Genomic DNA, 13,646 nt, shown 5'->3' with positions numbered 1-13,646 from the left:
CACATTGGACAAAGCATCCTCCTTGCAATTCATCGAAATGTGCAGCGCCAAATTGTGATTTCTGCCTTCCTCAGGAAATTCTTCATCACAGAAACTCAAATTATTACAAGAAGTAATGTTGGCAACTATGTGGTCAAACTGATCCACGGTCACATCATGCTCAACATAAGCATGTTCTAACATTTTCTGCAATGCATTCTTATGCTCTTCAGAATTCATCAGTAACGATAGCACGAAGATCTTTGACGGAGTCTGGAGCAGCTGGTCTACAACATTGAATTCACTCCTCTTTATTAGTCTTAACACCTCATTATCATCGTTAGCCTTCAACTTGCTGGACTCACCAGACTGACACGTTGGAGCACTAACCGGATTCACTACTGGAATCTTTACCTTCTTACTTGCAGACACACCTTCTACTGCTTTCGGGAATACTGGGTTGAATACACGACCACTACGGGTCACCTTTGCTATATCTGCAATGTTTACCACTGAGTCTGCAATTGGAAGAGGAACCTCTTGACCATTTTCAATCATAGTGGCATTATATTGATATGACACAGCTTTATCAGATGAGTAGGGGACATGACCCGTCAACCGTATAACCAATGGCGATACCGATCTATTGATATTGTTGTTGTTGCTACTATCAAACTGGATAACTACCCGCTCAGGGGTCTTAAACACTGGTACAATAACATTCACATCATATCCCATATCCCTTGACTGTTGAATCTGGATTACATTCTCATCCATCAACTTTTGGATATCCTTCTTGACAATCATACAGCCATAGGGGTTCACGCTACAGATTACACAACCATCATGGTCATGCTCACAATAACTGATTAAACACAAAGTCTTATGCATCATCCAATAGAGATCTCTGGATACATCGTACATCAAAAACTCGGAAATTCCCTGGACAGTCGTCCAACATGTTGACAGAAGCGTTACCATGAGCTGTCAACGAATTGGCTTTTACATTAGGCACTTTATCCTTAAAGGACACCATATCACTCTTCACGAGCTTCTGAACCTTATATTTCATTGGGTAGCGGTTCTCTATATCATGACCAGGGGCTCCCTGGTGAAAAGCACAATGAAGGTCAAGTTTGAACCACCATGGTAGTGACTCAGGAATTTGTGGAGGATTTCTTGGCTGGATGAGATTTTTGAGGACCAATGATGGGTACAACTTTGCATAAGTCATAGGAATATGGTCAAAAAAGAGACCTTCTTCCTTTAAAAAATTTGTTGGTGATGATTGTTGTTGTAGTTGATTCTTTGTTGCGGTTGTTATTGATGTTGTTGCTGAATTGGAACTGATTGATTAGAATTATTGGAAAAAACAGGAATTACTTATGAAACTTGGTGCTGATGCTGACGGGGTTGCGAACTCTTTCTAACATGAGGCCTCCTCTGCCTCCCCACTGACACTGAGTTAGTTTCCCCCTCCTTTCTCTTGGATAAACTCCCACCATACTTCTTGTTGGCTGATGCATCTTCTTTAGACAAATGTTCTTCACAGACTCCTTCTTCTAGCCTCATCCCCATGTTTACCATTTCAGTAAAATCATTAGGGGCACTCGCAATCATACGTTCATAATAAAATGAACTCAACATCTTCAAGAAGATCTTCTTCATCTCTTTCTCTTCCAAAGGTGGACTAATTTGAGCAGCTAACTCCCTTCATCTTTGAGCATACTCTTTGAATGTCTCTTTATCCTTATGAGACATAGACCTCAATTGGGCGCATACCCTTCTTGCATAAAATTTGATGGCATTCCCCAAGGGAACCCAACAGGAATAGAAAGAATGGATTGACTGGTAGCAACAATAGGAACAATTGAGGTAGCAACCTCAGAAATCACAGTCCTCCAGGGAGGAGTTGCAGGAGTTGGTGAGGACTGATTCTGTGCAGCAATAATAGATTCCATCAGCGCCGTTAATCTGGCGATCTCATCCTTCAGCTCTCGATTCTCTTGCTCTAGATGCTCCATGATATTTGGTTGATTAGCACGGGTGTTATAGTGGTGAGTCGGCTTGGATGATGCACATAAGAAGAACTGATAAGACATCTGACGACAGAAACCTGTTATGCAAATGATGCATGAAATGCAAAGTTTTTTATTATTTTTAATTTCAAGGAACATATGAAGTCCTATTTGCAAATATATATATATATATATATATATATATATATATATATATATATATATATATATAAAATAGCAATTTGATTGACCATAGAATCTCTTTTTATTCATAAAATTTGGAAGGATTACACTGAGTATAATTTTAGAAACCAAAATACAAATACAAGAGAGAAGGAAACTATCATACTAAGGATCCCTATCAATTGCATCAGATGATCTGGCTATGGGTGCATACTTCCTTCGGATGCGTCGAATCCCGGACTCAAAGGATGTCTTCATCTGAGCCTTCTCAAGAACTAGCTGATCAACAATCTTCTTCCAAGCACCGGAAGTCTGAGGCATGCTAGAAGCAACTAAACCCTCTGGCTCTCTCTGTCTCTTCACTGCTCGGTCTTCAAGAATCTCAATAAGTGCATCATTGTCTTTCGACTCAAGTTGCAACTCTTCATGCTTTCGGCTCAAAGCATGGAACCACTTTTCCCACATGTCTTTCTCTTTCTTAATCTTGGTGAGCACGTCTTCCAACTCCTCTACATCTTGGTTAGGGAGAGTTGATAGCTCAGTCATAACCACATACATAGGTCTTTCATAGGCGTACGACATCTTCAGCTCTAAAGCTCTCTTCTTCACCCAAATAGTGTAAGCTGAAGGAGAAGGGCGATTCAAAATGCAACGGAATTTAAAATTTCTCCTTTAATGATCCTTACGAATGAGCATGATCAGTGATAGAATCGTTACCTCTTGTGGCGATCACGAATGTTGAACGATGACAACGCCTCTACTCAGTCCACACGAACGGATTCCTTCAATCTCAATGCTAGCTGCTATGAATGAAGGCTTTGAGAGAGAGAGAGAGAGAGAGAGAGAGAGAGAGAGAGAGAGAAATGAAATTGCAAGTGTAACAATGCTTCTACACAAGGGTTCTATTTATAGAACCACTTGTGTGGGCTGCAAGCTAAAAAGCTCACTCAAGTGTATATGGCCCATATCTTATAATATGCCAAAATCACTTAAGCGCGTGGTACCTTACCATATTTCGTATTCTACTTAAGTACACCGTACCTTACGATGTTCTATAATTCACTTAAGGGCACCGTAAATTACAGTATTCCTTAATTACTCTATCTCTCATTAATATGTCCTTTGTGTGTGACCCTATAGGTTTTCGCGGCATTGGCAATTATATTAAATCACGTATTTAATATAATAAACAGTGAGCGGTATCTAGCAACACATAATTGCTACCCAAGACACGAAAATGTCATGTGATCTGACAAATCCTTCTATGATAATAACTATGTGTATAATTACCTTTTTGCCCTTATGTCTATATTGAACACAAGGCATAAACCGTGTCATCCTTGTCCAGTTCAATATTGGGCCTATAGACATTTATCCTGTTACGCAGGATGGGCAAATTCCATCTAGGTCACTCATGTCCCTTAGCATGCTTCGTGGAGTACCCATCAACTGTCTTTATGGTCATCCAATTACGGACAATGTTTGATCAGTAATAAGGCACTTGACTCTACATCTAGCGTCCATAGTGGTTTCAGGTCGAAGGGTGGTATACACCATTATCACCATGAGAATAACTTATGATACTTTGCATAACATTCTATATAGTATTCTCATAGCGGGTCAATCCAGTATAAATATTACTCTTAATATTCCTACCTATGCTTAAGACTTGATAACTCTTTATCCATGATCCATGAGATATGATCATCAGTCTATAAATATAATAGTCTTCATGCTTTAATGTTATCCCACTTCACAATAAAGCTTGACTACAGATACTTTAAGAATAGTGCCCTTATGTTTAATGTGATCTCATGATTAAGTCATACTTGATACATTAAACGGACTAGCTATTCTAGGGACTTTATTAAACAAACATAATAAAGAAAAAGCCTTTTATTATTAATAAATAATTCGATACAAGTACCAAAAGTATTGGCCTCTAGGGCTTACACCAACATAAGCTTCCAAAGCTACACAGTTGCATGGACCAATCTTAGATCTTCCTTTCTTATTCATATTATGCCACACATGTATCATCCTCTGCTTTAAATGTGGGGATCTTTACCCTCTTGATAGAAAAGACCCTTTAACTGAGTGTTATTAGGTTTGTCTCTCAAGGGGAACCCAAGTTGACGACGGACCAAAGCAGGGTTGTAGTTGATTCCTCCTTGTGTACCAATGAGAGGCACATTAGAGAACTCACCACAACTATCAATAATATCTAAGCTACTCAATTCAGAATCATACCAAACAATATCATCATTAGTGAGAGACATAAGTCTCTGAGACCACCATAGACATTGCTTGTTCTCCAAAAAAGCAGGCATCTGAGGCAAGTGCGAAATAAACCACTTGTACAGAAGAGAAACACAACACACAATAGTCCCACCACTTTTAGAATTCCTCAAATGCAAATAGAAATTCATGTCACCCAACAGAGTAGGAACATGATTCCCAATCAAGAAGATTCTAATGGCATTAACATCAACAAAATCGTCAATGTTAGGGAACAAGGTTAAACCATAGATGAGCAATACAAAGATGGCTTCAAAAGCATCCATATTACCGGCTTGAGCAAAAACAATTGCCTTACCAATGAAGAACTCAGAAGTTAACCCAAGAATACCTCCCTTCTTTACTAAATGAGCATCAATCTCAGATTTCTTCAGATGAAAAGCTTCAGCTATGACATGAGATCTAGGAATCTCCTCTAATCCACTAAAAGGTACATTGTTAGATACGGGCATTCCCAAGAGACGGGCATACTCCTCTGGCGTAGGCACAAGCTGATAATTAGGGAAAGTGAACCACTAATAGAGAGGATCATAGAATTGAACCAAAACACTCAAAAGTCCTTCAACCACATCAGCAAATAATACAGACAAGAGCTTCCCATGACGTTGCTTAAAGTCCAAGGGATCTAATACAAAAGATGACAACTTCCTTAGCTCTTTCAAATAAGGACATCTACAACTGTACTTCTTAGTGTTCCTTTGTCTATAATCCATGGTCTGAAAATATTTGCAAATGAGACCTTAGTTTCCTTGAAATTTACTTTTCTGTGATGAATGTCATGATGCACATGTATGCATCAATGCAACAATCACAAACAAGGGATCACACACAAGGCAAACACAAACAAAGGTCAAGGGATGGATCAAGTCATCATCAAGATTAATCATCCATTTTGGTGGATTATGATTTTCACCTTATCAACACCCAAGTTCCATTGATATTGACAAGACTTGATCATATCAACCAAGAATCAAAGGATTTGTTGTGAGTCACGAGCATGGAGTCAGATTAAGAACCATCCCAAAGGAGTGTACTAAGGATAAAAAACCTGTAGATCATATTCTAAAAAGTTCCCAGAGTCTTAATCCCATCTATTGGATATTATAGGTTAGGATGACTGACTCATTAACCCATAATATTCTCAAGAGAAACTCGTTTGAGTGTAGTATCGTGTAACAACTATTATCAAGTCTACACCTGAACAGTCTCCGCACTACGTCCTAAATAGTCCAAGTTGGGTTAAATGTTCTACGGTCCTCAGCTTCTCGGACCCCAAATCAGAGAAAGTAATGCCTATCCACAAATAACTTGTGTGACATCAGTAACTCCAAAGAGGTCTCCACTGAGTAGATAGGTCTCAAGGCAACTTGTTAAGGAATACTCCACACAAGTTGAACATGACTATACCATCCTCCTATCTTAATTGCACTCAAGTTCGGGTTAGAACTTATCTCACCACTTAGAGATCACCAAGCACAACAGACATATTATATCACACAAACAAATATATACAAACATCAAATATACAAATATATACACATAAAAAAGTAGGCTAAACCCACTGAGGACTGGTCCCCAGCAGAGTTGCCACTTAATTTCTGTAGCGGTAAATTCATTACCATCAAGCTATGAATAAGCTTAACGTCAATAAAACCAGAGTCACCATCGCGATTTTATTGTTTCCAAAGGGAAAAGGGAAAAGTACGGACAAAACCCAAAGATAAGAAGTTTTCAAATCAAAAATAATAAAATGCCAAAGATTACAGGTAAGGGGGTTGGTTACACAGAGGAAGTGTGTTAGCACCCAAAGTGTCTTAGGGAGCCTTTTTTATGTGTGCATGTGTTTTTGGTATAAATGATGTTTGATGAAATAGAGTGTGGGGATGAGAAAATAATTCATTGATTATATTTTTGTGTTTGACAAGACCTTCGGTATTGTGCCTACGTACCAGCATAAAAATGAGGGATCAAAACCTCGTAGTTCGTGGCAAAAATTTCAAATAAGTTGGTGAATTACTTTTAACAAAAGTTTAATAAGAAAGGCACAAAAGGGCATAAGTTTGAATGGAGTTGTTAGTTCTTTTTGTATTTTTGAAATTTAAAGTCAATATGATTAAGTTTATTTACAAATTTGATTAAGAAAATATTTAAAAATTCATTGGCATAAGGCCAAAGTTTCTAATCATTAAAATAAAGTCTAAGTTTGAAATCACAAGCAAAAAAGTTTTTGAAAAGAGGGAGAGATTTTGAAATTTAAGAAGTGGGGGGAGATGAAGAAACTACCCTAAGCATAAATTAAAAGTTAAGGATTGAAAAGATCTGACCAATGGGATGCAATCCAACATACAAGAATGTCATATAGAAACCCATTTTCCTTTGGACTTTTAATCAAGAAAATAACCAATAAGCAATGAGCAATATCTAAACATCATGAAGATCAATGCATCAAATAAAGATAGTCACATCCAAGCAAGCAATTCCCATAGCTACCAGTCTTCATTGGTTTTCCATGTATCAAATGAAACATTCCTTGTTCAACTCAGAGCAAAGCATCAGACACAAGATCAAAATAAGAATTAAGCACAAAGACAAAGTAGTAGCTGAATTCAAACAAATCCCAAGGCTTGTATCAGATGAAGGCTTAGTTCACAATAACTCAGTCTCATAATGTTGGCATTGGCCAAGTCCTTTTACACAGGGAATGTTTCTTAATCCTAAGTCCAAAAGTTCATATCAAGTTCAACAGTCCAACACATGTTTTTTAGGGGTTTTGTTGTTATTAGGTATTTTAAGGTCCTAAGACCATAAACAGAACTAAAACACGCAAATAATATATACAATCACAAGATATGGCTCAAATAAGAAAAGTGAAAATGACATAAAAATAAACAAGTTATATGAAATGTAAATGGCAATGAATGATAAATGACTGAAATTTAAATTGCATAATAGTAAATGACTTGAAAATAAAGCAATATTAATAAGAGTTAGTCAAATGTTAGTCAAGTGTTAGTGGTGATTTTTAATTGACTAAGTCATTCTTTGGAGAACACTCAACCATTCATTCACAAGTATGAATCCTTAAACCAAAATATCTTCCATGAGAAGGGCTCCAACTTGGATAATTTAACAAGTATGCCACTAGCTCCCATGAAAGGAAAAAAGGTCAAGTCTCCACACAATTCCATGAAGAATGGGAGACTTACAATCTCACTTACTAGAATTCTATGCCTTGAGGGTCAAATTTAGCTCTATGTTAAGCAATCGTAATTGGTCTTATGTAGAAGTCACAACTATCTGAGACCGGGCAATAAAAATTTAGGTGTTAATGCATGTTAGATTTTTGGTATGAAGAACCAAACTCCTAAAACATACCACACACTAAAAGAAAAGATCAAAAGGGAGGGACTTATCTCAATCACACTTGTATTAATTCATTTGACACAAGGTCATTGATGAACCAATTAGCCTTTAGACATTAGAGATTTCATTGGTCAAATGAGGGGATGAGGAAGAATAGGGATGAAGATGAAAAGGGATGGGAAGATAGAAACACAAGTTGATCATGGGAAGAGTTTCATCAAATCAAAATCATCCATTCATTTTGGGAGATGAAATGTACATTTCATCAATCCTCTAAATCCAATGGTTTTGAACCTACAAAAGTCAAATCAACCTTGACCAAAGACCAAACAGAAAGTCAAACATCACAAGACCATAAAAATGGCTCAACAAATTTTTTGAACATTTAATCAATTAAAAATCAATTTAAAAATGAATTAAAATACATTTTAATTTGGTCAAAACCTAAAATCCCTTCAAAACACCAAATAAATGGCAAAGGGATTTATCCTAGGTCAAACAAGGTCAATGGACCTTAGACAAAAAAAATCACTATTTTTAAAAAGTCAAAAGTATTTTTAAACAATTAAAAATATGAACAAAAACATTTAATTCATGAAAAATATCAAAATTAATCCAAAAATAATTTTTATTCAAAATATGGAAGAGGAAAATATTTAAATATTTTTGGTGAAAGTCCCATATTTTTCCGATTAAAAATGAAATTTCTATGAATAAAATAAAATAAGAGCAATTAAAAGGAAATAAGAAAATACAAAAAAACAAGGCCCATCACATCTCCTTCATTAATTGAGGTGGCATACCTGATGGCCAAGCGTGAGCATTCCATGGTGAACCTGAGTCAATGCATCACACGTGTGGTAATTAGAACCAAGGGCCAAGATTAAGACAATTTAAAAGGATCAGATGGTCAGGATACACACCAGCACACCACCGAAGTTAGGACTCCGGTCATCATCTCCGGTGGACCTCACCAGACTGGTCAACCGTCAACTTAATGAAAAATGAAAAACAAGGACACTATTTCAAAGGAAAAATGCTCAGGAGCTCGAATCTGACCTCCATTTCTTCCAATTCCACGTATATTGAAAGATACATGGATTTGAAATTTGAGGTTCATGAATCGAGTTGCTTCGATTTAACCTTAAAGTAACTCAATCTTGTTGCCTACATTGGTAAGACTCCAGCCAACCAAAAATCAAAGAGAATGGTGAAGAATTGAGAGAGAATTGAAAAGAGAAAGTTTTTGAAAAATCACCTTCGAGTAGCTTGAATCTTGCTTGATCTTGCTTTCAATTGACCTTGGCTTGACTCCAAAAGCTTGCAGGAAGTGAATTGGATCAAAGAATGGCTTGGATTCTTGGAGTTTCAACTTCAAAACAGAAGTGAAATCGAAACTCGATTTTCAATTGAAAACCTTCAAATTTATCCTCTAATGGTGAAACGTAGGGTTGCAGGATCAAAGCTTGGGCAATGTCTCCTTAATTCTGAGCATTAGGCAATATATTTATAGGCTAGGCAATTGATTTCCACACACTTCCATTCAAATGCCAAAAATAGGAATTCTCACTTGCATGGATGCATGGGTGTGTGATAGGCCCATGAAGTGATGACAAATGATCCAATATTCTGTGCTAATCAACCTGAAATGATGTCAAATGGCCATGCATAATGGAAATGAATTTTGAACATAAATCTTACCAAATAAAGCTTTGTGAAGAACCCATATGCAAGTACTTCAAATCTTGTCCAAATGAGGTGATCTTAGACTTTTTGGAAAGGTGAGATCAAAGGGAACAACTTTCATGTTAAAAACTTTTTCATTTGGATCCTGGATCATGATGAATTTTGAGGTGGAAGTTTGGAAAATCAAACATAATTGAAAATTTTCTAAGTACCAAGTCAAATGTTCACTTCTTCCACCTTGAATAACTTTTGCTATGAGCTTCAAATGGAAAAATTTACTTCATAAAAGTTGTATATATTTCAAACCTCTTCAATTTGGTCACAAATATGACCTCATTTGGATTTGGCATGAAGGAGTTATGCATTTTAAAAGTTGAGGAAAATCTCTTGTTCAATGGTAATGACCCAAAATGACCTATAATGTTTCCTCTTTGAACATGCCCTTGGAAGTTAAATATGAAGTTTCTCAAAGAACAAAAGTTGGATAAGAAATATTTAATTTGATCATGAAACTTTTATGGAATTCATATCATAAAAATTGAGCAAGTTATGGTCCTTGGAAGTTGACCTCCTAACTAGGGTTCAGACAAAATGACCTATAATCTTTCATCATAAAAAAATGAATTTCCAAGAAAAATTAGATTTTGACCTCAACATGAAAGTTGTTTGTAATGTAATAAGGAGTAATGTTTCTCTTGGAATCATTTTCATATGACAAACATTGTAGAGATAGGGTCTAGGGAACCCCAATTTTGACTAGTTGACTTTCTTTGGTCAACCACCATGAACCAACTTGCAATATTGAATTTCTCTTGGTATTTGGGACCCAAGGGGGATAATATATGCATAATATGATGTAATATGAATTATCCCTTGAATTGTTTGATCAAATGTTGAAGAAACTTGTTGAGGAAGTCACACAAGATACCTAGATGAATTAGGGCTTCCAAGGCAAACAAGCTTCAAACTCTTGGTGATATCTTGATTAAAATGATAAATGAAGAACACGGGGACCCATATATGATGTTTAGAGCCAATGTGAACCATCTCTTGATTGATATCCTTGCATTGAGGGTCTTAAACCCTAGATATGAGCTTGACGAGGCCTTGGTGGATGCACACACTACCTACAAAAGAAACCAAGCTAAACATAGACATATTTTTGGCATTTTGGTTAGTAAATAATGAAAAACAAAGTATGATACAATAAAATGTGCTTGGTTATCTCTCCCAATGCAAACCCAATGAATCAGGGGTAAGGAAGATGCCAAGGTGTGATCCCAAAGCCAATGCAAATGATGAAATATCATGAGGGATATTAGGGTCAAAATTGGGGTCTTACACTCTTCCATCCTTTCCATAAATTTAACCGGCCATGTTTTCGCCTATTTTGTGGAATGTGTCGTCTACCCTAATGATGTACTTGGTATAGGAAACCCCAGTTTCAAATAAACCTCAACAAAATGTACCGATTTTAAAAGCCACCCAATACACACAATGTATCCAGATGAATCTTGAGGTGGGTCACTCCGAAGTGGAAAAAGTGTCTTTGAGAAACCATATCCTGTCATATCGATGTACACCCTATTATATGCACTTGCTATAATATGACACATTTCAAGGAAGCACATCCATTTTGACTTTGGTACGAGACCACTAACATAAGGAATAAGAGCATCGTGAATTGCATCAAAATGTTCTTTTTCCCGTATAGTGATGTGTAGAACTCCATATACGACGTCAACTATTTCAAAAGTTGTCGGCGGACAAAAAAGTGATTATCTTCTCCTCTACCAAGCAAGTTGAATACGACCTGATAACCGCAATTACCATCACCCTTAAAATTTACACCCTTGTAAACACTTTTTTGAGATTTCAGAGTTGGAGAATTCGGGAAATGTTAATCAACATATTCAAAGTATGAAGGAGACTGTTTTGTTGAATTTCTATCTTGTGTCGGTTGAACCTTTTTAGGGGCACCTTTGGTTTTAACCATTTCTAATGGAGGTTTCAAATATGTGGATTCTGGATAAGCAATTTCCTCAACTACTCTTTCATGCGCAGCTTCATGGTGTCATCGGCTTTTGAAAATCTATCTTGTATTATTTCCCACTCGGTCACGATAGTTATACCTACTTTACCATTCTTCATCATACCATCGTCATTAAACTGAAACCTTTCTAGTGACTGTAGACTTCGTCCATACGTATCGGGGAATCAAGCTTCACCTTTTTTGAAATTATACAAGCACATGGAAGACCATAAGTCTTCCTAAGTGTATATTCACACTTCGAACTATCCGAACTTGTCTTCTCTATTCGCTTCACTTCGTAAAAATTGAAAGTGTTGTCTTTGAATCGGTGCTCTAACATAGTAATACTCTGACCAAAAGTTGTTTGTATTTCATTATGTTGGTTTTGGAGTGTTTAGTTTACGATGTCCCACTCTCTACAAACTCACAATTACTATCACCCAACTATTTCTTCAGTGCCAAATGTGCATATTTGAATTTGTTAGTTGTTGTATTACCGATGTGTCTAACCTGATCGGTCCAAGCACATGCAATTTTCTCATTCACTTGGTCCAAAATAGTACTCTCAACGTATTTTAGGAAATATGGATATCTGACACACACACATTCCTAAAATGCATTATAGAGGCAACATACAAGTCTTCTGTGGATGAATTAAATATACCATCCCATGTATTCATTATGTTTTCCAACACCACCTCAGGTTTGACCATTTTTCCGTCTTCACCCTTGATTTGTTTGGTGCCTACCACGGGTTTGAGCCAACTTCTCACATTTTTTTGTTATGTGATATCGACAAAGTAATTCGTAGGATGTAGGAAACACCTTTGCAACCGAATTCATCAGTGTGGTGTCTCAATCGGTGACAGCTACATTCGGCATGTTTTTTTGGTCCTTCAAAAAAGTCTTGCACATTTCCAAGGCCAATGTAACATTAACCTCTTTTTCAGATTCCAAAAATGAAAATCCCACTAAAAAGGTCTTCTCTGTAGAAGTAACACCAATAATTTTTAGAAGCGGAAACATATACTTTATGGTCTTATACGTTAAATCAATTATGAGGACAGTGGGAAATATGTTGAACAACTTGATACTTTATGGATGAGTCCAAAATATGTCACAAACAATGACTTTATTCTCACAAATTCTATACCTAGAAACATAATGGTTATAATCCAAAAGCTTCAAAAGTTGTTGCATTTCGGATCTAGGACCTTTTATCGCCATGTTGTTTCAATAACGCGCATTGTAAACTTGCTTGATATTTGAAACACTTTTTGGTCTTTTCTGTTTCAAATCTGCAAGTATGTTTTTCGGCTCCACACTAATTAAAGACATGTCAAAAACAATTTTTTTCTCCTCTGGTTTAAGGCAACATATGATGGGATGACCAACTAGCTTGGTTTGCAAAGCATGATTATGTATATCAAAAATCACATTAAAGTTCCATGTATCATTCACCTTACAATATCCGCACAATTTAAACAGACACTCACATTTTCTCGATCTGGTGTCATCACGTTTCAACTTTTAAATCGGTGGAACATACGTGCCACTTTTCTCGCATCCCATGGTTGCAAATGCTTGCCTTCTATTTGAACCATTGTCAGATCTTCCGATTTCAATGCCAAACCCTAATTTCCTAGCCTCCTGTAGCGGTAAAAAGATTTAGATTAAGCTATTGATTAACTTAACCCACAAAGCAAGAGTCTCCATCGCGCTTTTATTATTTCCAAAGGAAAGGGAAAAAGAACGAACAAAACCCAGAGAAGTTTTAGAACAAAACTAATAAAAATAGAGATAAGGGTCTAGGGGCTGGTTATGCAAAAGGAAGGTATTAACACCGTAAACATCTATAGTACTCTATAAGAACCTTTTTGAAAAGCTGTGCATTTTGGTTTTAAAAAAGGGTGTTGTTTGCAAAAGATTGGAGAGATGGGAAAAAATATTTTTTTTTCAATTTTTGTGTTTACCAAGACTTTTGGAGTCTCATGCCTACGTACCAACAAAGTACAAAGGTGGATCAAAACCTTGTAGTTCGTGGTAAAAAAAAAAGTTTGTTTTGATTCATTTTTAATGAAAAGGCA

The sequence above is a fragment of the Lathyrus oleraceus genome, chromosome 7, assembly GCF_024323335.1.
Source record: "Lathyrus oleraceus cultivar Zhongwan6 chromosome 7, CAAS_Psat_ZW6_1.0, whole genome shotgun sequence".
NCBI lineage: Eukaryota > Viridiplantae > Streptophyta > Magnoliopsida > Fabales > Fabaceae > Lathyrus > Lathyrus oleraceus.
This window is presented reverse-complemented; position numbering follows the sequence as displayed.